The 20,513-nt window shown below is 46.1% G+C and overlaps 1 long non-coding RNA gene across 1 annotated transcript in view; it reads right to left on the bottom strand.

Annotated features, from left to right (window-relative positions):
* LOC309532886 overlaps positions 1 to 20,513 on the bottom strand; it is a 70,917-nt gene that overhangs the window by 46,301 nt on the left and 4,103 nt on the right. The window contains exons 2-3 of the long non-coding RNA XR_014220049.1: positions 18,278 to 18,349; positions 7,617 to 7,726 (exon numbers count right to left, since the gene is read on the bottom strand). This is a non-coding gene — a long non-coding RNA (uncharacterized lncRNA). The remainder of the gene's footprint in view (positions 1 to 7,616; positions 7,727 to 18,277; positions 18,350 to 20,513) is intronic.

Here is a 20,513-nt window from a genome sequence, read left to right as displayed (position 1 = left end):
TTGGTCCATATCATCTCGGAATCTTGCTGTCAATCTTGTTAACTCTGCATATTCTAACATTTTGCTCTGCCAATCCAGTTTAGAACTTCAATAAAAAAAATATTAAATGAAAAACAAATGGGAACCAAGCTCGACTTCCACTCAGAAGTGGTGCAAGCCCCCTCCCGCTGCTAAAATGCTGCCTGGGGGACCCAACAATGAGAAGAAGAAAAAAATACTGGGTAGCCACATTGAGAAAATGGTGGTCTAGCACTATGTTCCAAGTCTCCCCAATTTTTGGTGCTGGCTTTGCTTACCCTAAGAACCATTAAAAGGGTGAATTTCAAAAGCTGATATCAGATACAGTTCCCTTTGAACAAACATGACTAATCCACAAGCCCTTCCTTTCCTTCCTTCCTTTCTTTCTCTCTCTCTTTCCATCCTAATACTTCAGCTTCCTGGCTCACACCCTGAATTTCATGTTGTCACCGACAGTTTCAGTGAAGACAATAGCTTCCAGCAATGCCTAGTCAAGCCTAGTCACTTTGGTTTAAGAGGCAATAAACGCTGAGGCAATTTTCTTCCAAGCTGCCTCTTTTCACTGCCTATAGGTAAGCCAGGTAGAAGAGGCAGGTGGATCTTGCTTTGTCAGAAGCTGCGGGCTCAGCCGTGTTTCCGCTTCCCCCGTGTCTTATTCCACTTATTCCACACTTTCTGAGAGCTTTTTCTTTTTGCCTGCCACTTTCCCCTGCTGTTTACTGCTGAATTGGCTCAAACGACAACCCGCAGAAAACCTGATTGACCTCTGTTACGATTCAGTGGTAAACAACGGGTTTTCCTGGGGCAAAACGACTCAGAGGATTATCTAGTTCATTCCGCTTGCAATGCAGGAATATGCAAATGCCCCAAACAGGGATTGAACCTGCAACCTTGGCATTATCAGCACCATGCTCTAACCAACTGAGCTCTCCAGGCTGTACTCGCTAAACTGTCAATCTTGCTCTTCCCACCCTGCTTCAATCAGGAGTATTGCCTTTTTTTAAGTGATAAAAGTATTGCAAGAACACTCATATACATACAGTGGTACCTCGGGTTTAGTACTTAATTCGTTCCGGAGGTCCGCACTTAACCTGAAACTGTTCTTAACCTGAAGCACCACTTTAGCTAATGGGGCCTCCTGCTGCTGCCGCGCCACCGGAGCACGATTTCTGTACTTATTCTGAAGCAAAGTTCTTAACCTGAAGCACTATTTCTGGGTTAGCGGAGTGTGTAACCTGAAGCGTATTTAACCTGAGGTACCACTGTATCTGTTGATTCTTACTCAGGGTGAAAATTCCTCCAGGGATACGAAGGAAAGATTTATTGGAGACATAGGGGCCAACTCCCTGGGGCACCCACAAAATTCACCATGAAGGGGCCGGGCACCCACAAATTTCGGTGCCAGGGCCATGCACGCTGCATGGCACTCACAGCCCTGGACACCCATGGTTGCAAGGCCAATCTGGCACTCCTGCTTAGGGATACCATGAGGTACCAGCCACTCAGAGCTTCCCAATCAGGTTTACTGCTCATAATATGTCACCCCACATTTTCAACTTGCAGTATTAATTCCTGTAGATGTTCACATGCAGAATAGCCTCAGCTGTCACCTGACAAGATCAGACAGATCACAAGATCAGACAGTGCAATGCCCCACTCCCTTTCAATCCCATGGCTAAAAGCAAAAGAAAAACCTATGGCATCCATTCAAGTCTTATTAATACCCCCCCCCCCAAGTTAAACAGAATCCTGAATGCATTGTTTCGTAGTCAAAGCTGCTTTCTGTTTTTCACCCAACAAACCAATCCCATCTTTTGTAAGTCAAGCAAACGAAACACCCAACCCTAACCTTTCGGGACTCTGCCATTTCAACAAGAATGATTTTTTTTAAAAACTGTTTTCAGCTTTCAGACCGCTTTTTCTAAAAGCCTATTCATGTTATTCACACCTGTGTCATCATGCATGAGCTTAAATATACGTCTTTCTCTGTGTGTACAAAGGCAGGGAAGTTACAACTGGGTGTGGCTTTTAGCAAATGTTCACGCCATGATTTATGTGCAGAAGACCATCTACATGCAGGTTGCGCACAGCTCCTTGCATGGAAGTGCTTCCTACGCAGGAAATGTGTGATGTGCAAACCAAGTGGAACTCATTGAGACTTTAGGAGAATCACCCAACAATGACAAGAATTATATTTGAGAATAGACTGATGTGTTGGCAATCTGAAGACTGGACTATACTCTCTGTGGGTCTTCCCTTGGGATCGGTCTGGAAACTACAGTTGGTTCAGAATGCTGTGGCCAGGTTGCTGGATGGTGCACCTAGATGCACAAATATTACATAAAGGCTGAGGGAACTGCACTGGCTACCAAACAGTCATCAGGCCAAGGTTCGCGGTCTTGTGGTTAACAACTTGGGACCAGGTTACCTGAAAGAGCACCAGGCCCTGTAAGATCACTTAGATCAGGGGGATATTTCTGCTCATGGCAACACACCCTACAGAATATCAGAGTGGTGACTCCAAAAAAGGCATTTTCTGCTGTTACCCTTGCACTGCGAAATGCCCTCTCCCTTGAAGCAGCACCCATCAGCTGCTTCTTGGAAAAAGTTATCTTTTTGTCCAGGCTTTACCTGACCCATCCATACAATTGGGCCTTGTCTGATGTGTACAAATCACCCAACCCCCCCTCTCCCCCCTCTCTCTTGCTTTTTAATATTTTTTAAAATATTGCTTTCTTGGTTTTAGGTTGTATTTTTGTTTTATTGGTGCTGGGTCCCCAACACTGCCTTGTACTGATGTTGTTAACTTGCTGCATTATCCATTGCTTACCACGCCTCAGAGTGACTTACAATTATACAAATATACATGACACAAAATGTAATATACATCCAAAAAAATAAAAGAATGCCAATTGTCTAAAAGTGAGCAGGCTGCAATAAAGTAAAATGGACAAATTCTACTCCCACCCACCCACCCAACCCTAGTAGAAGATGAACACAGATACAGGCTAGAGTTTCATCATCCCTATGACCCCAATGAAGACTCAAATATCTGGGTGACCAGGAAAGCCTTTGAGAAAGAAACTTTTTAGACAGAAACTGGGGGGGGGGGTGATGGGGAGGAAGGGCCTTTGGCTGAGAAGTGGTATAAAACCTAACACATAAAATTTGTGATTTTGCTGGAAAGAAAGAACTATGCATTCCTATTATTTACAAACCTTTCGCATTTCCTTTCGTGGGATGCACTCATTCTCTTCCTGGAAAGCTGGTCTTCCCATCAACAGCCTCTTTTACCACATCAAAATGTGATATCAGCCTCATGGGTCTGACTAAACAGATCTGGAAACCTCATTAAAAAAATCTCCACCCCATTTCAAGGAAGCCTGAAAAAAGATGTCAAAGCTCCCAGAGCCACAAAGGCAAATAATAAACATCCAAACAATGTACATGGGATGTGATGAATTTTGCACAAAGGAGCCTTGTCATGGTTCCCAACAAGGTAGGACTGTCCCCGTGGAAATATGCACCAAGGATCTCATTAGATCTTGAAGGAACTGTGTGCAGGCAGGTGAGAGGCAGGGCTTGCTACTGCCTTCTCCCTCCTCCTCAGGGATATTAGGCTGTAGATGTGAAAATCCTGAACTGAATATTCGAAAAGCCCTATTATCCCATTTACAGCCAATGGGCTATAACCATCACCCTTGAACATGCCCATGCCATTACTGTGAAGGGAGAGGATAGCCTTGCTATCATTGGAAGTTTAATGAAAACAAGCAAGCCTGCATCAAATCATCTCACATTTGGAAATTATAGCAAGGGAACACTCGACCTCTTTAGAAATTCAAGAATGAAACAGACACTTGACATTCTCCAAGTGGCATACAGAATGGAGGCGTGATAGGAAACCTTTTGTCCTCTTCTGTCTGTGGATGGAGAGGCACCAGTCAACAAGTACCCATGAAATTTGTTCTGTGCAACCACAGCCTCTACAGCACTCAGAACAAAGGTTTTTTTATTCCTACAATGGCTAATTATATTTTGAGCACTGGAAAAGGCTGTTTCTTCACAGCAGTTCTTCAGGTTATGTGAAATACCCACAACAACCAGGGCAGGGAGAAGCAAATCCAGCCTCCAACAAGTGATTGGATGTAGAAATCTTTAGGTAAAGGCAAAGGGACCCCTTACCATTAAGTCCAGTCGCGAACAACTCTGGGGTTGCGGCGCTCATTTCGCTTTACTGTCTGAGGGAGCCGACATTTGTCCACATACAGTTTTTCCGGGTCATGTGGCCAGCATGACTAAGCCGCTTCTGGTGAACCAGAGCAGTGCACAGAAACACCGTTTACCTTCCTGCCAGAGAGGTACCTATATCTACTTGCACTTTTTGGCGTGCTATTGAACGGCTAGGTTGGCAGGAGCAGGGACCGAACAACAGAAGCTCACCCTGTTGCAGGGATTCGAACCGCCGACCTTCTGATCGGCAAGCCCTAGGCTCTGTGGTTTAGACCACAGTGCCACCCGCATCCCAGAGAAATCTTTAGAAGCAGGTAAAAAAAAACTAAGAGTGGCAGTAATAGTTTCATTAAGTGCCTCTAAGGATAAAATACAAATGTTGGTTAGGGTTACAGTCACAAGTGCATTTGCATGGGATAATAGCCCCTGTCCAGCTCAGGGCAGAGTGTGCATGTGGACTTATCAGGAGACTAGCCCTCTCAACAGCATCCAAAGGGAAATAAAAATAATTTTTGGTACATCAGCTATTGCTTCCTCCTCTTCCTTTCTTTGAGTCACTGACCAAGCCCTTCCTCATTTTTTCCTCCCTGAGTGAGCTGTTCGTATCCTCTCCACCCTTCCTTTGTGACCACAAGGGGATTCTCCCCCCCATCTCAAACTGGAGGACGGCACGGGGGAAAACCTAAACAAAGTGAGAAAGGATGCCGTTGGGGCCAGGGTGCTATACGCACAGTAAAATAGTTTGTCAGAGATCGTGGGATGTGCTCAAGCAGGCTGGGTAAAAGGGATGGCATTTTCAGCAAGGGATTTGCCCTCTGGTTATCTGATATAAGATTTTCTCAGTATTAGGTGTAAGGGAAAGCATATCTCCCCTGCCTACTGTAGGGAAGGGAGGCACTTTAGGGCCCCCCAAGTTATTAAGTAGGGGGCTGGGACCCCTCAATTTTGAGCGGTAACATCGCACATGATGTCAGCATTTCGCACTACATCCCTGAGCAGCAACATCGCACATGACGTCACCACGAGCCACTTCAGCACATTGTGCAATGTTGTGACATCAGCGAGTCAACCCCGGAACTGGTTCTCAATGCCACAGTGCAATTCCTGGCATGAAATAAGAATAAATTGAATGTATGTAATAAGAATAAAAGGAAGCATCTCTGGTCAAGTGCAAAATGCATGTCTCTCGTAATTATCTAACATCCCCGCAAGGGCTTTGAAGTCGAGAGTGGATTTCATGCTCTTTATTCAGCTCATAGTGGTGAGGAGGAATGAATGTCCCCCTAAAGTATCTGCTTTATATACATTATTTACACAATGGGCTGCGTGTGATTGGCTAATTCCAGAATTCTCCTGTAGGCCAATCAGGTTGTGGATTCACTTTCACCTGGAGCTGGATTGGGTGGCTCCTGTGGACCAATCAGACTGCTGCATTCTAAATCCTATTGTTCTAGGACCAATCAGACTGCTGCATTTTGGATCCTATTGTTCTAGGACCATCAGACTGCTGCATTTTGGATCCTATTCAACCCAGTACATAACAGGATTCTTGATCAGAGACCTTTTGCTTCCAGACCCGCTTGAATAATCTCAGCACTTCCTCTTCTAGCGCTGGATTTTTTTGTGTTGCTGTCAGTATGGTTGGGCATCGAAGCAAACCACTGCAGGTTACAAACAGGGTGACACGCCACCCCCAACTTGTTGTGTTCGCAGTGTCCGCTAGAGCTAAGCCTTTGCATTCCAACACATCAGGAGTGGCCAGTCGAAAGCAAACAGCAAAATGGTTGCTAGGCCTCAGGGCAGGAAAGTATCTTGCTGTTCATTCAGTCAATTGCACCTGAGAGGGTGGAGAGACAGGTGAGCTCTCTCAGCTGTCAGATGCTGACATCCTCAGACTGTCAGCTCTAGACCACTCCCGTTCACCCCAGAGATGTTCCACAGCTGGATTTTTAAGGACCGGCCCCAAACCCTCTGCACATCCACACATAAATGTATTGTAAACACCCTGGTGTGGCTCCCCTTGGTTACCTATACAGCCCAACAAGACAACAACCTAAACCCCCCCCCCCAGTATAGCTCAGTTGGAGCATGGTGCTAAGAACACCAAGGTCGCAGGTTTAAAAAGCAGAGACATCACCTTGCCAACAAAGGTCAGTATAGTAAAAGCTATGGTTTTCCCAGTAGTGATGTATGGAAGTGAAAGCTGGACCATAAAGAAGGCTGATTGCCGAAGAATTGATGCTTTTAAATTATGGTGCTGGAGGAGACTCTTGAGAGTCCCATGGACTTCAAGAAGATCAAACCTATCCATTCTTAAGGAAATCAGCCCTGAGTGCTCACTGGAAGGACAGATCCTGAAGCTGAGGCTCCAGTACTTTGGCCATCTCATGAGAAGAGAAGACTCCCTGGAAAAGACCCTGATGTTGGGAAAGATGGAGGGCACAAGGAGAAGGGGACGACAGAGGACGAGATGGTTGGACAGTGTTCTCGAAGCTACAAACATGAGTCTGACTGAACTGTGGGAGGCAGTGGAAGACAGGAGTGCCTGGTGTGCTCTGGTCCATGGGGTCACGAAGAGTCGGACGCGACTAAACGACTAAACAACAAAGCAGGTTTGACCTATTATTGCATTGCTCTAGATGATTCTCAAGGTCCCTTCCAACACTATGATTCTATGCTATGGTTAATTTGACCCAACAACCCCCACTCTATCAGATGCCCGAACAAAACTCATGGCTGTCAATTGAATGCAACCAACCATGCCCTGGGCTCTCCAGCCTCATGCACCACCAACAAAAACAAACAAATAATAACCTATCCACGCAACGCTGACACAAAAACTCAGCCCATCTGCTATGCAAAGATCATTATCCCCTCTTCTTTCTCCCCACAACCTCACAATGCCTGTGGCAGTAGCACCTCACACCGAATGCAACTGACCTGTGGAAAATTTGTTAAAGATTGGAAACCGCTCAGATTTTTTTGTGCAAAGATGAAAACGAAATAATGATATCTGGATTTGAGGACTGAAGATAATGTTGTTTTTTTATAGAAAGTGGCTTTGTTGGGTGTTATATTATGGATTGAAGAAAGTGAATATTGTTTTTATATAGCAGACAGATGAAGAATCAGAAGTTCTTTGCTTTCCGAATCTTATTTTTCTGCCTCTCTCTTTTAACCTCTTTAATATTCTTTTTAAAAAATTCTTTCTTGTTCTTTATCTATTCCCCCACCTCCTTTTGTGCTTTTATTGTATCTAGATAAAAAAACTTGGTTTGGTTTTTTAAAAAAATAAATCAGGAAAAGATATTAAGGCTTATAAACCTTAATAAAAAAAAATTAAAAAGAGAGAAAGGAACACTTACCTGGCAGGGGAGACACCTTGATCATGAAGGAGGTTTTCCCAGGGTGAGGCTCATCCATTGCACTGCGGGTGTGCTGACCCCTGCAATTTCCCCAAATGCGGGAAACTCGACTGCATAATTTGTGGTAGTGGGGAGGGGAAGAAAAAAAAAGAGAGAGAGAGAGAGAGAGAGAGAGAGAGAGAGAGAAAGGACTCTATGAATTGAAAACAGAGGTATTATATGTACCTTTGTTATCCATGATAATTTTTCAATAAAAACAAATAAGAAAGAAAGAAAGAAAGAAAGAAAGAAAGAAAGAAAGAAAGAAAGAGGTTTCGAATTTGGCCAGCTTCTCCATAACTAGCCAGAGCCTTGACCAAGAATGCTGGTGTCTCTCAATACAGTGGTACCTCGGGTTACATACGCTTCAGGTTACAGACTCCGCTAACCCAGAAATAGTGCTTCAGGTTAAGAACTTTGCTTCAGGATGAGAACAGAAATCGTGCTCTGGCGGCGTGGCGGCAGCAGGAGGCCCCATTAGCTAAAGTGGTGCTTCAGGTTAAGAACAGTTTCAGGTTAAGTATGGACCTCCGGAACGAATTAAGGACTAAACCCGAGGTACCACTGTAACCATTCATGGCTTCCTGAACGGGGCTGCTCCATTTGCCTAGCAGATCAGTGCATGTGAGCAGGGCTTTTCTTCCTAGAGAAGAAGGTGCCGGAACGCACCTCCCTCAGAAGACCCGCCCCAGCGCCCTGGGGGAGAGGCGGTCTCCCCACCAGCCAGAGGCTCGTTGAGGTTGCTCGGCTGAGGAGAAAGGAGCCATCTTCGCCTCAGCTGAGCGGCTTAATGAGCCCCGCCCTCCGCACCTGCCCGTCTCACGCGTGAGCCGGAGCAGCATGGGGGACTCGCTCGGCCGAGAGCGGAGAGGCTTCTGCACCCGGCTGAGCAGTTAACGAGCCCCCGCCCCTCGTCAGCTCATGAGTAGCAGCAGCACAAGGCTTCATTGCCTCAGCTGAGCAGCCTAACGAAGCTGAGCAGCCATCTCTCCGATTCACGGGGAAGGGGGCTTGCTCAGCTGAGGCAAGGCTTTCCCGGGCACCAGCTGTGAGCTGGGGCCCCGAAAAGCCTCAGCAAAGCCCCACTGCACCTCCGGCTCATTACTTACCACACTTTTCTGTGTATAAGATGCGGGGGTTTTTTATTTACCGTATTTTCCCCTCTATAAGACACATTTTTTCCCCTTCATTTTTTTTAAAAATAATTTTTATTAAGTTTTCCATTTAATCATATCACATTAATTATTCCAAATTATACCAATACATATCATAAGGTCCAAATATTTTGCCAAATTTTATATATATATATATATATATATATATATATATATATATATATATGCAGGTTTTGGTGTCTTCGGGTGTCTTCCCGTGTAAGAGTCGGGGTGTCTGTGCGACGTTTCGACGAGGTCTCACTCGTCATCTTCAGGCTGGTGCTTTCGGCTTCTTGTTACTGGAACAGAGCAGAATCTGGTGTTTGAGTTCCTATAAATACTGTTGAGGGGTGTGGTGTATAGCCTCCAACGTTCTGGGCAGAGAGGAAGTTCCTAGATTAGTGTGCCTCTTCTTCTTTTGTTCCTTAATTACTTGAGGGATATCTTGAGTGATTTCATGAGTGATATTCTGAATACCACTGGGTGGGTCATTAAGTGTAGATTAGTTGCTAAAGCTTTTGTGTCTTGACCTCTTGAGCTTGTGAAGAGTTTTTCTGAGAAGATGGCTGTGCTGCATTTAGTTGTGCTCTGGCTTGGCTTCGTGTATAGGGGCGAGCTGTGGTTTTGTGCCTTGTGCCAGCCAGATCTGTGTAGGGATTGCAGGGGGGTGCAGCATCCGGAGGTGCCACTATAGTTTGGCTACTGGATGGAGTCTGTAATATGTCTGTGGAGAGGGTCTGGGTTTGGGTCTGGTGTGGTTGATTGGTCGCAAATTTGTACATGGAACACTTTGAAACCAATGCTTTAGACAAGTCAGAACACAAACCCAAACTTTGGCTCAGATATGTTGATGACACCTTTGTAATTTGGCCACACGGGAAAGAAAAACTAGATAGCTTCCTCACACATCTCAACAGCCTACACCCCAAAATACAATTCACTATGGAAATAGAAGACAACAACCAACTCCCCTTTCTTGACGTCCTAATCTACAAAAAACCTGATGGCTCCCTAGGACACACTATCTACCAGAAAAAAACACACACCAACCGCTACTTACATGCACAATCACACCACCACCCTGCACAAATAAACTCCGTAGCCAAGACTCTCATCTCCAGAACCAAACGCCTGGCTGACAAAGACCACTTGACAACTGAGTTACAGAATCTCTCAAATGTGTTAATCGCCAATGGATACCAGAAAAACAGGGTTATGAAGCTAATCCAAAAAGAAACACCCCCCAAAAACCAAGACACAGAAGAAAACAATGGCATGGCCCTCCTTCCTTATATCAAGGGCACTACAGACAAAATCAGCAAAATCCTCCATAAACACAATATCAAAACAGCCTTCTGCACCAACCAAAAAATAGCCAATATCCTCAGAAACCCAAAAGACAAAATCCAGCTGGAAAACCAAGGGGTCTATGAAATACCCTGCAAAGTCTGCCCAGCCACGTACATTGGACAAACAAACAGACGAATAAATGCACGTATCGCAGAACACAAGAATGCCGTCAAAAAAGAAGAAAAAACTTCCTCTCTTTTCCAACACATGAAAGAAACAGGACACGAAATTAATTTTGCAGATTCCAAATTGCTCTTTAACATGGAACATCACCACAAGAGAATAATCATGGAAGCCATCGAGATAGAGAAACACCCTCACAACATGAACAAGCGTGACGACACGTCCCGCCTGCCAGACATCTGGAAATTAGCCCTCCCCACAAAAACCGACACCAGAACCAGAGGCACACAGAACGCCGTCACCAATCAACCACACCAGACCCAAACCCAGACCCTCTCCACAGACATATTACAGACTCCATCCAGTAGCCAAACTATAGTGGCACCTCCGGATGCTGCACCCCCCTGCAATCCCTACACAGATCTGGCTGGCACAAGGCACAAAACCACAGCTCGCCCCTATACACGAAGCCAAGCCAGAGCACAACTAAATGCAGCACAGCCATCTTCTCAGAAAAACTCTTCACAAGCTCAAGAGGTCAAGACACAAAAGCTTTAGCAACTAATCTACACTTAATGACCCACCCAGTGGTATTCAGAATATCACTCATGAAATCACTCAAGATATCCCTCAAGTAATTAAGGAACAAAAGAAGAAGAGGCACACTAATCTAGGAACTTCCTCTCTGCCCAGAACGTTGGAGGCTATACACCACACCCCTCAACAGTATTTATAGGAACTCAAACACCAGATTCTGCTCTGTTCCAGTAACAAGAAGCCGAAAGCACCAGCCTGAAGATGACGAGTGAGACCTCGTCGAAACGTCGCACAGACACCCCGACTCTTACACGGGAAGACACCCGAAGACACCAAAACCTGCATATATATGTATATATATATATATATATTAGAGTTTCCAATTTTTTAACAAACAAAAAACATAAAAATATTAAAAACACATAAATTTCACAACCTATTTTCTTATAACTTGTCTCCCCGACCTCCTCATACCTCCCCTTCCTGTATACCCAGTTTAATTTTTTTATACAGCAAATCCTTATCTCAAAGCATTACCGCTTAAAAAGAAAAAAAAGAAAAGAAAAAAGAAACACCTTACTTTCTCTCCAACATCTTAAATTATTATACCTTTACATTGTTTACAATAAGAAAGTCATTTTATCATAATTACAGCTTGAAACCACTTAATTTTAATCCAACATCATTCAACATTCCTTAATTTTGAAATATTTTTGTAAATAGTCCTTAAATTTTTCCCAATCTTCTTCTGCCGACTCTTCTCCCAGGTCACGGATTCTGCTAGTCATTTCTGCCAGTTCCATACAGTCAATCAGCTTCATCTGCCATTCTTCCAGAGTGGGTAGATCTTGTGTCTTCCAATACTTTTAGATGAGTATTCTTGCTGCTGTCGTAGCATACATAAATAAAGTTCTGTCCTTCTTTGGCACCAATTGGCCGACCATGCCCAGGAGAAAGTCCTCTGGTTTCTTCGAGAAGGTATATTTAAATACCTTTTTCAGTTCATTATAGATCATCTCCCAGAAAGCCTTAATCTTTGGGCACATCCACCAAAGGTGAAAGAATGTACCTTCAGTTTCTTTACATTTCCAACATTTATATATTTTTGTTGGGGGTTCCCATGCTTCGAGTTCAGTAAGGGTCCAATCATCTCATATTTCTGCTGCTTTTAGTATTCACCAATCCCATCTTTCAATCTTCTTGTTTCCCCTTCAAAAATTGTAATGTGTGTGCATCTTATGGAGTGAATACAGGCTCCTTGGCTTCAGCAATAGCAAGGCGAAAGCCGGCGAGCGCAGAGGGAGAGCTCCCCCCGTGCTCCGGAGGCTTCGCATTGCTTTCGCTGAAGCCCCCTGAAGCCCCCGGAGTGCAGCGGGAACTCCGGTTCAGCACGAGTTCCTGCTGCGCTCCGAAGGCTTGCGGATAGCCACCTGAAGCCTGGAGAGCAAGAGGGGTCGGTGAACACCAATCCCTCTTGCTCTCCAGGCTTCGCTTTGCTGGAGAGGCGCTGCACAGTTTTCCCTCTCTGCGCAGCACCCCTTCAGCGAAGCGGGAGGAGAAATGGAAGGGGCTCCGTTTCTCCTGCCGCTTCGCTAAAGGGGCGCTGAGCAGAGAGGGGGAGAATTCCCCCTCCCCTGTTCTCCCTCTCCTATGGTCCAGTGCATCCTATAGAGCGAAAAGTACGGTAAATATTATGTTAAAAATTAGGGGTTGTCTTATACACGGATATTTCATTGGGGGGACGTGGGGTTGGTTGCTGCCGCGAGGCGGATACTGTCAGCGGCTACTGGACGTGCTATTGGTGGCTGCGGCAAGGGCTGGTGTTGATTGGCTGCTCCTGTGGCAATTGGGCGGGCGATTGGCAGCTTCTGCCGGTGAGTGGATAGGCGATAGGCGGCTTTTGCGGTGCATGCGAGTGGCAGCATAGGTCAGGCGGGTGAGCGGTTTTCGGCAATCCCTCCTAAAAAATGGGTAACACCCCCAAGAAAAGCTCAGCAACTCTGGGCAATATTTTCTTAATTTGGAGTCCCCCAAAATAGGGGGCATCTTATACATGGGGCCATGTTATACACGGAAAAATATGGTACTTACTTACTTACTGAGTTTACCGGAGATCTCAGGGCAGTTCACAGAAAAGATCATGACATATATAATCAGAATAAAAACAACAACCCAATAACATCACCCTGCACAGAAAAGAGCCACATTTTAAAAGGGTATAGGATGTCAAACAGATCAACCAAAAAATTGTCCAATAGCACATGAAAGCTTATACCAAGAACAAACTTAGTTGGTCTCTAAGGTGCTACAGGACACTTCTTTATTTTTATTTTTTAATATATTTCGACTGCGTGCGTCAGACCAACACGGCTACCTACCTGAATCTAGATCAACCAAAGGCCTGGCTACAAAGGGCCGTTTTTTGCCTGGTGCCTAAAGGTGTGGAATGAAGGCGCCAAGCAAACTTCCCTAGAGAGAGCATTCAGCAGATGGGGAGCCACTGCAGAGAAGGCCTGTTCTCATGTTGCCACCTTGAGGAGGGCCTCAGAAGATGATCTCAGGGTCTGGGTAGATTCATATGGAAAGAGGCTACCCTTGAGCTATTGCATTCCTGAGACCCTCTCCAGAGCCCGTAGAGGGTGTCCTCGTGAGCTGGAGACGCTGCGGGGCTTTGCTGAGGCTGGTCAGGTCTCCCCCTGCCCCACCTCTGGGGCCCAGCTGAGAAATGCCAGAACACTGTCCTGGCACGTGCCAGCTGAAAAAACAACCCCTGAGTATGAGATAGATGCCCCTTTTCAGTTGGAAAGTAGAGGAAGGAGCCCTGATCTTATGGCCAATGTGGTATTACTGAGCAGTGGCAGGACTTTGTGGCAGAAGACCTGGGCTCCTCTCAGCAGAATGAGCAGAAGCTCCAGCTCCCCACATGAAGCAGGGCTTGCTTGTTCCATTTCGGATGATGCCCTTTGCCATCTTAAGTCGTACAAGGGCCTGAAAGACCATTAAGTCCTGAGTCTAAAATGAATGAACGGCACTGCCGATATGCTCGGCAGCGAGGGAACAAAACTGCAGCAGCAGACTCTGTCTCCAGCTTCTAGGTATTCCTTATGGCACCATCTGCACAATACCTTCAAAGCATAAAGGCACAGTCATGGCTTCCTAGGATTCTGGGAACTCTAGCTGCTAAGGATGCTAAGAGTTGCCAGGAGTTGCCAGGAGACCCCGTATTCCCCTCAGAGAGCTACAATTCCCACAGTTGCCTGGGCAAAGGGGTCTATTGTTAAAACTGCTCTCAGAAGTGTAACTTTGTGAGGGGAATAGGGGGTCTCCTAACAACTCTTGTCACCCATAGTAAAGAACTAGTTCCCAGCAACCTTAGAAAACCACAGTTCCCTGCAGTCTCCATAATTACTTAAGTGTTATGAGTCCTTCCAGTGTAGACTTGACCACGGACTCACACAGTTTGCATATGACTGCTGGTTTCTTTGTCATGGGATTGTATGTTTTTACCCGCGTCCCCACTTCTTCTTTCCATTTGAGCCAGAAGCAGCATTCTGGGGTTATTAACAAACAGGAATAAGGTGAACTGAAACTTCATCGGGAAACATCAGCACATTACATAAGGTTTCAGCTGCCCGTCTCCCCTTTGCAAAATAATGTGCCAGCTCCCTTTGGGAATTCCAGCTGAAGCAAAGGTTCAGCGTTTACCAATGCTGTGTTTTGGAATTTGCTATGTAGGTTTTCTCTTTCTGAGCAATGCACTGGAAGGAATTGCTGAGTCAGCTGCAGCATGGTGTTTTAGAGATTTTAGAGGTCTCCACCACACAGGAGGTTTTTTTAATTTGTTGTTGTTGTTTAGTCATTTAGTCGTGTCCGACTCTTCGTGACCCCATGGACCAGAGCACACCAGGCACTCCTGTCTTCCACTGCCTCCCGCAGTTTGGTCAAACTCATGTTAGTAACTTCAAGAACATTTTTTCAACCATCTCGTCCTCTGTCTTCTCTTCTCATGAGGTGGCCAAAGTATTGGAGCCTCAGCTTCTGGATCTGTCCTTCCAGTGAGCACTCAGGGCTGATTTCTTTAAGAATGGAGAGGTTTGTTCTTCTTGCAGTCCATGGGACTCTCAAGAGTCTCCTCCAGCACCATAATTCAAAAGCATCAATTCTTCGGCGATCAGCCTTCTTTATGGTCCAGCTCTCACTTCCATACATCACTATTTAAATTTTTTATTTAGTGATAAATGATTGCTGTATCCAAATTCCCAATCATGTTTGCTTTCAAGAGAACCATCTGTGGAATCAGAGATAATACACAGGGCCTGGTCCAGCCAAACTCAAACTCAAAATCAGTCGCTGATTTAAATGGTTTTGATGTCTCGTTGATTTAAAAAGGTTAAGTATGGGCTTAATTTCTCCATTTTAAATGAGCAGAATTTAAAAGAGCTTGTATGTGGCTGGATGGTGCCCAGTTTTAAAGAAGCAATCAGAGGCGACCTTTGCTGATGAGGCATGAGATCAGCATTGAGGAATTCCGAAGTCATTTTCACTTGAGATTAAACTTAATGATTCACATTTGTTTCATCAGAGGCCTTACCTCCAGGTGTGTTTACCAAATGAGGAACAGCGGGCATCTATTAGGAGCGGGAACATCTTGGCAGTGGAACCAAGGATGTGGAATGCCCTCCCTGAAGGAGGAACCAGTCACAGACACAATGCAGTTTTAGATGGCAGCCAAAAAAGAAAGAAAAAAGGCTCTTTTGTTAAGCATTTAAGCTAACTTAATTGCTATGGTATTAAGGTTCACTCTTTGCTGCTTCTAGTTTTTGGCATCCTTATCATCGTTTCGTTATTGAAATGTTTTCTTGCAGTATCCAATGCAAATGTAGATCACGAATAAGAGAAAACCAATTATCAACAAACCCCATATTACATGTTAAAATTTTATTGGGGTGCCAATAGTCTGCAAAACCCCAATGTGTTTTGTTAAAAAAAAAAAAAGTGAAATGTTTGGTGTTGGATAAGATAAATAATCTTCACAGTAGTGTCTTCCCCCCTTCTTCCCCCACCTATAAATTTCAAAAGGTTGCGTAACACATAGCTTGTGGGGAGTGGGGACAGCAACTTGTATGGTCAATTGCTCTTTAATGGCTGTCACTGAGTTCTCCTTGTGTTCTTAATGGCCTCGCTATCAGCTATTTCCTGAACAGGAGAACTGGTTCAACCTGTATTTTTCACTGGCATGGCATCTCCCCTTCATAATACTAATTTAAAAAACCAGCTAAATTCTAAAGCTTTATTAATTTCTAACATTCACTAACTCTAGCAGTTATGGGTGCCCTGGCACCCACAAACTCTGTTACCCCAAATCTGTAACATTATTATTATTTTAAAAATACCGTATTTTTCGCTCTATAAGACACACTTTCTCCCTCCTAAAAAGTAAGGGGAAATGTGTGTGCGTCTTACGGAGCGAATGCAGGCGGGAGGCTCTGCTCAGCGCTCCCTTTAAAGAGCCACGTGGAGCGTGTGTGTGGCTCTTGGGGGCTTTTCCCCGAGGAGGGAGAAGGGCTGCCTTTCTCCCTCCTTGGGGAAAAGCTCCCAAGAGCTGTACACACGCTCCGCACGCTCTTTAAAGGGAGCACGGCTCTTGGGGGAGCCTTCCTACTGTTGCCCGGAAGAGGCTGCGCGTGGCTATACCATAAGCCAGGACAGCAAGCGGGATCGCTGTCCTAGCTTCTGCCCTAGCCGCATGCAGCTTCTTCTGGGCAGGGGGAGCCTTCATCCCCCTGCCCGGGAGAGGCTGCGCGCGGCTATCCCAGAAGCCAGATCCCTCTTGCTGTTCTGGCTTCTGGGATTCAGAATATTTTTTTTCCTTGTTTTCCTCCTCCAAAAACTACCGTATTTTTTGCCCCATAGGACGCACCGGCCCATAGGATGCATCAAGTTTTTTTGGGGGGAAATAAAGGGGAAAAAAATTATTCCCCCCCCAGGCGCTTGTGGGGCCGGCAGCGGGGAGAAGCGCTCTTCTCCCCGCCGCCCGCCTTCAGATCAGGTCCGGGGACAACGGGAAGACGCGCTGCGCCTCCCAGCTGTCCCCGGAGCTTGCGGGGCTGGCGGCGGGGTCTCCCCGCCGTCAGCCTCCAAACCACTTCGGGAGACAGCGGGATGGTGGCGTTCCGCCTCCCGCTGTCCCCGACCTTGTGGGGCTGGCGCTGGGGCTCTCCAGGCTTCAGTGAAAGCCTGCATTCGCCCCATAGGACGCACACACATTTCCCCTTCATTTTTGGAGGGGAAAAAGTGTGTCCTATAGGACGAAAAATACGGTAGGTGCGTCTTGTGGTCTAGAACGAAAAATACGGTATTTTTTATTAAATATTTCTTAGTTTACAAAAATATGTGTGTTGCCTCTTTTTTCAACTTGTGCTTTTCTACAGATCCGTTTCATTCGTTCTGCATGCAGTATTAGGTTGGGAAGAAAAGAGGGGGGAAGGGGAATGGTGAGTGGGGTGGGGTCCCAATGCTTCTATTCTTCTACTTAGTGTATGTGTGGGGTTTTGTGTCAGCGTCACTTGTGAAGGTTCTCTTTCTATTCGCTTGTTATATTTCCTTGGTAGTGCGGGAGGTTGGGGGTGGCCTAGGCTAGGGTGTGGTTGCTTGTCTTTGGTTTGGAGATTAAAAGAAATGTGACAGTGATTTAGTTTACGGACTCTTTCTTCAGAAACTGGGGTGTTGCATTTATGAACCCGGATCTCTCTTCCAAGCACAGATCTTTCTTTAAAAAAGATTGTCTCAGATTAGAAGACAAACTACACAGTGGACACCAATGGAGAAAATGTTAATTTTTAAATAATATTAGCTCTGGCCTGTAGTGACTCTTGAAGGGCCGGTCTACCATTGCTTTCAGTGAAATGCTGTTTTCTGAATAAGGTATTCAAGGCAATTATATATACCTAGATGCTTAATTTGGGACGAGAAACATGGGAAAGGCCACTGTTGGAGGTTCTGCCTGACAAGTTTTCAGGTTTAGACCAGCAGTCACACAGCAGAAACATTAAGTTTACTCAAACCATAACTTCCCTGCCAAGTCTCTTACTTTCTGGGACAAACCAGGGCTTATCTTTCAGCTCCTGCCGAAAGTAATGCTTGCAGGGCTTTGATCCAAGGAGAGATCCGTTGCCAAATAAATTGCCGAGCAAAGAGTTTGAAGTAACAGAATTTATGTACCAAGTGATAAGTGCCAATTGTTCCTATCCACAAGCACATCTTGCCTCCCATGTCAGATTCTTTAAGAGGCTGCTGTTATTTGGATCATTAAAAGGGGTGATTAAGGTTCCTCTGATTTAATCCATCTCTCTCTCTCTCTCTCTCTCTCTCTCTCTCTCTCTCTCTCTGCATTCTGGAGTACTGAATTACTATGAAGGCAATGGAAGCAGTTAGCGTGGCGAGGCACAGGTCACTCACTGAATCATCAAGAACCACTTCCTTCAGCTGCTGGGTTTCTTTGTTTAGCTCCCATCTTCCTCCCTGATACACCTGAAATTGGAGGAGAGGAGAGTCTGGGGTGAGATAAGACTGCAGCAGGCACAAAGAATGTATGCTAAGCAGCACATCCTTCACACAGGAAGTGGGAGTTCTCCCATTCCGGGGGAAGCATTACTCAATCGCCATCAATCTCAGTGTGAGCTCATCGTACAATGCTAATACAGCCACTTTCTTCCTGGTAGGGGGGCTTATGTGACATAGTCTTTGCTGAGCAGATAACCCACCTTTCTTTCAAGGATTTCGAAGTGGTGTACATCATTCCCCTCCTGCCCTCAATCATATCCTCCTGTGAAATAGGCTTGGCTGAGATGATGCGAATGGTCCAAGGTCCCCCAGGGAGCTTCGTGGCTGAGTGAGGATTTGAACCCAGGTTTTGCCCACTGCACCATACCAGACCTTCCAAGTGCCCTTATTTTCCAGGGACAGTCCAGATTTACAGAAGCCATCACAGTTTCTTATTTGATCCCGGAATGCCCTGCTTTTCCTTAGGTTGTCTCCATTTTCACTGGAGAAATGTTGGAGGGTATGGAGTTGTGCTACAATTCCCTGACCGTTGGCCATGCTGGCTGGAGCTGATGGGAGCTGGAGGGGGGACCAGAAATTCCCTAATGCCTCAGCTAGACAGTTCGTCACTAGTGATAAATCTGCAACCATTCAGAAAACAAATACCGTATTTTTCGCACCATAGGACACACCAGACAATAGGACGCACTTTGTTTTAGAGGGGGGAGAACAAGAAAAAAAAATCTCCCCCTCTCTGCCCAGCGCCCCTTCAGCGAAGCGGCAGGAGGCGCTGCACAGGGAGGGGGAGAACTTTCCCCCTCTTGTTTTCCCGCTCTAAAAAAAGGTGCCGTTTAAGGTGCGTTCAGGCGGCTACCTTGGAAGCCTGGAGAGCGAGAGGGGTCGGTGTGCACTGACCCCTCTCGCTCTCCAGGCTTCAGGTTCCTTTCGACCTGCTCTTTGGGGCTGGCGGGGGGAAGCCCACCACCAGCCCCAAAGAGCAGGTCAGGGAGCAGCGGAAAGGCGCAGCGGAGAGGCTCCTGCCATAGCCGCGCGTCACCTCTCTAGCCGGGAGAGGGTCGCGGGGCTATGGCTTCTTTAGCCCCGCGCGCGCTCTCCCGGCTGCAGAGGTGACGCGGGGCTGTAGAGGCTCCTGCCATAGCCACGCGTCACCTCTCCAGCCGGTTGAGGGTTGCGGGGCTATGGCGTCTTTGCTCCATAGGACGCACACACATTTCCCCTTCATTTTTGAAGGGGAAAAAGTGCGTCCTATAGAGCGAAAAATACGGTAAATCCAGTGGGTTGCTTTCAGCTCCCTGGGCTTTACAAGCGTGCATTAGGTGATGATGCTTCTCCCTACGCCATTTGTTGTTGTTGTTTAGTCGTGTCCAACTCTTCCTGACCCCATGGACCAGAGCACACCAGGCACTTCTGTCTTCCATGGCCTCCTGCAGTTTAGTCAAACTCATGCTGGTAGCTTCAAGAACACTGTCCAGCCATCTCATCCTCTGTCGTCCCCTTGTTCTTGTGCCCTCCATCTTTCCCAACATCAGGCTCTTTTCCAGGGAGTCTTCTCTTCTCATGAGGTGGCCAAAGTATTGGAGCCTCAGCTTCACGATCTGTCCTTCCAGTGAGCGCTCAGGGCTGGTTTCCTTAAGAATGGATAGGTTTGATCTTCTTGCAGTCCATGGGACTCTCAGGACCATAATTCAAAAGCATCAATTCTTCGGCGATCAGCCTTCTTTATGGTCCAGCCCTCACTTCCATACATCACTACTGGGAAAACCATAGCTTTAACTATATGCACCTTTGTTGGCAAGGTGATGTCTCTACTTTAGGGGAGGGGTATTACCTCTCGTGGAGGACACATTGTGCTCCTTTTGGGACAGTTTGTCCGCCTTTGGATGGTGTCTTGTATGCCTTCTTCCAGCAACTCCTGCAGCCAAACTGGTGACAAACACTGTTCTGCTTTCCTTTGGTCCACATCAGCAAGGCCAAGAGAGGGTTTTTGTCATCTGGGCAGCCCAGGAAATCCATACAGGATTGCCCAGAATTGTGCCACAGGAGGTCACTTCGGTGCTGCTAACACAGTGGTTTGACTTCATCCCTGGAGGCAGACTCCATTGTCCCATGAGATAAATGGATGCGAACAACA

The sequence above is a fragment of the Podarcis vaucheri genome (assembly GCF_965113315.1).
Source record: "Podarcis vaucheri genome assembly, chromosome: 5".
Lineage (NCBI taxonomy): Eukaryota > Metazoa > Chordata > Lepidosauria > Squamata > Lacertidae > Podarcis > Podarcis vaucheri.
This window is presented reverse-complemented; position numbering and strand designations above follow the sequence as displayed.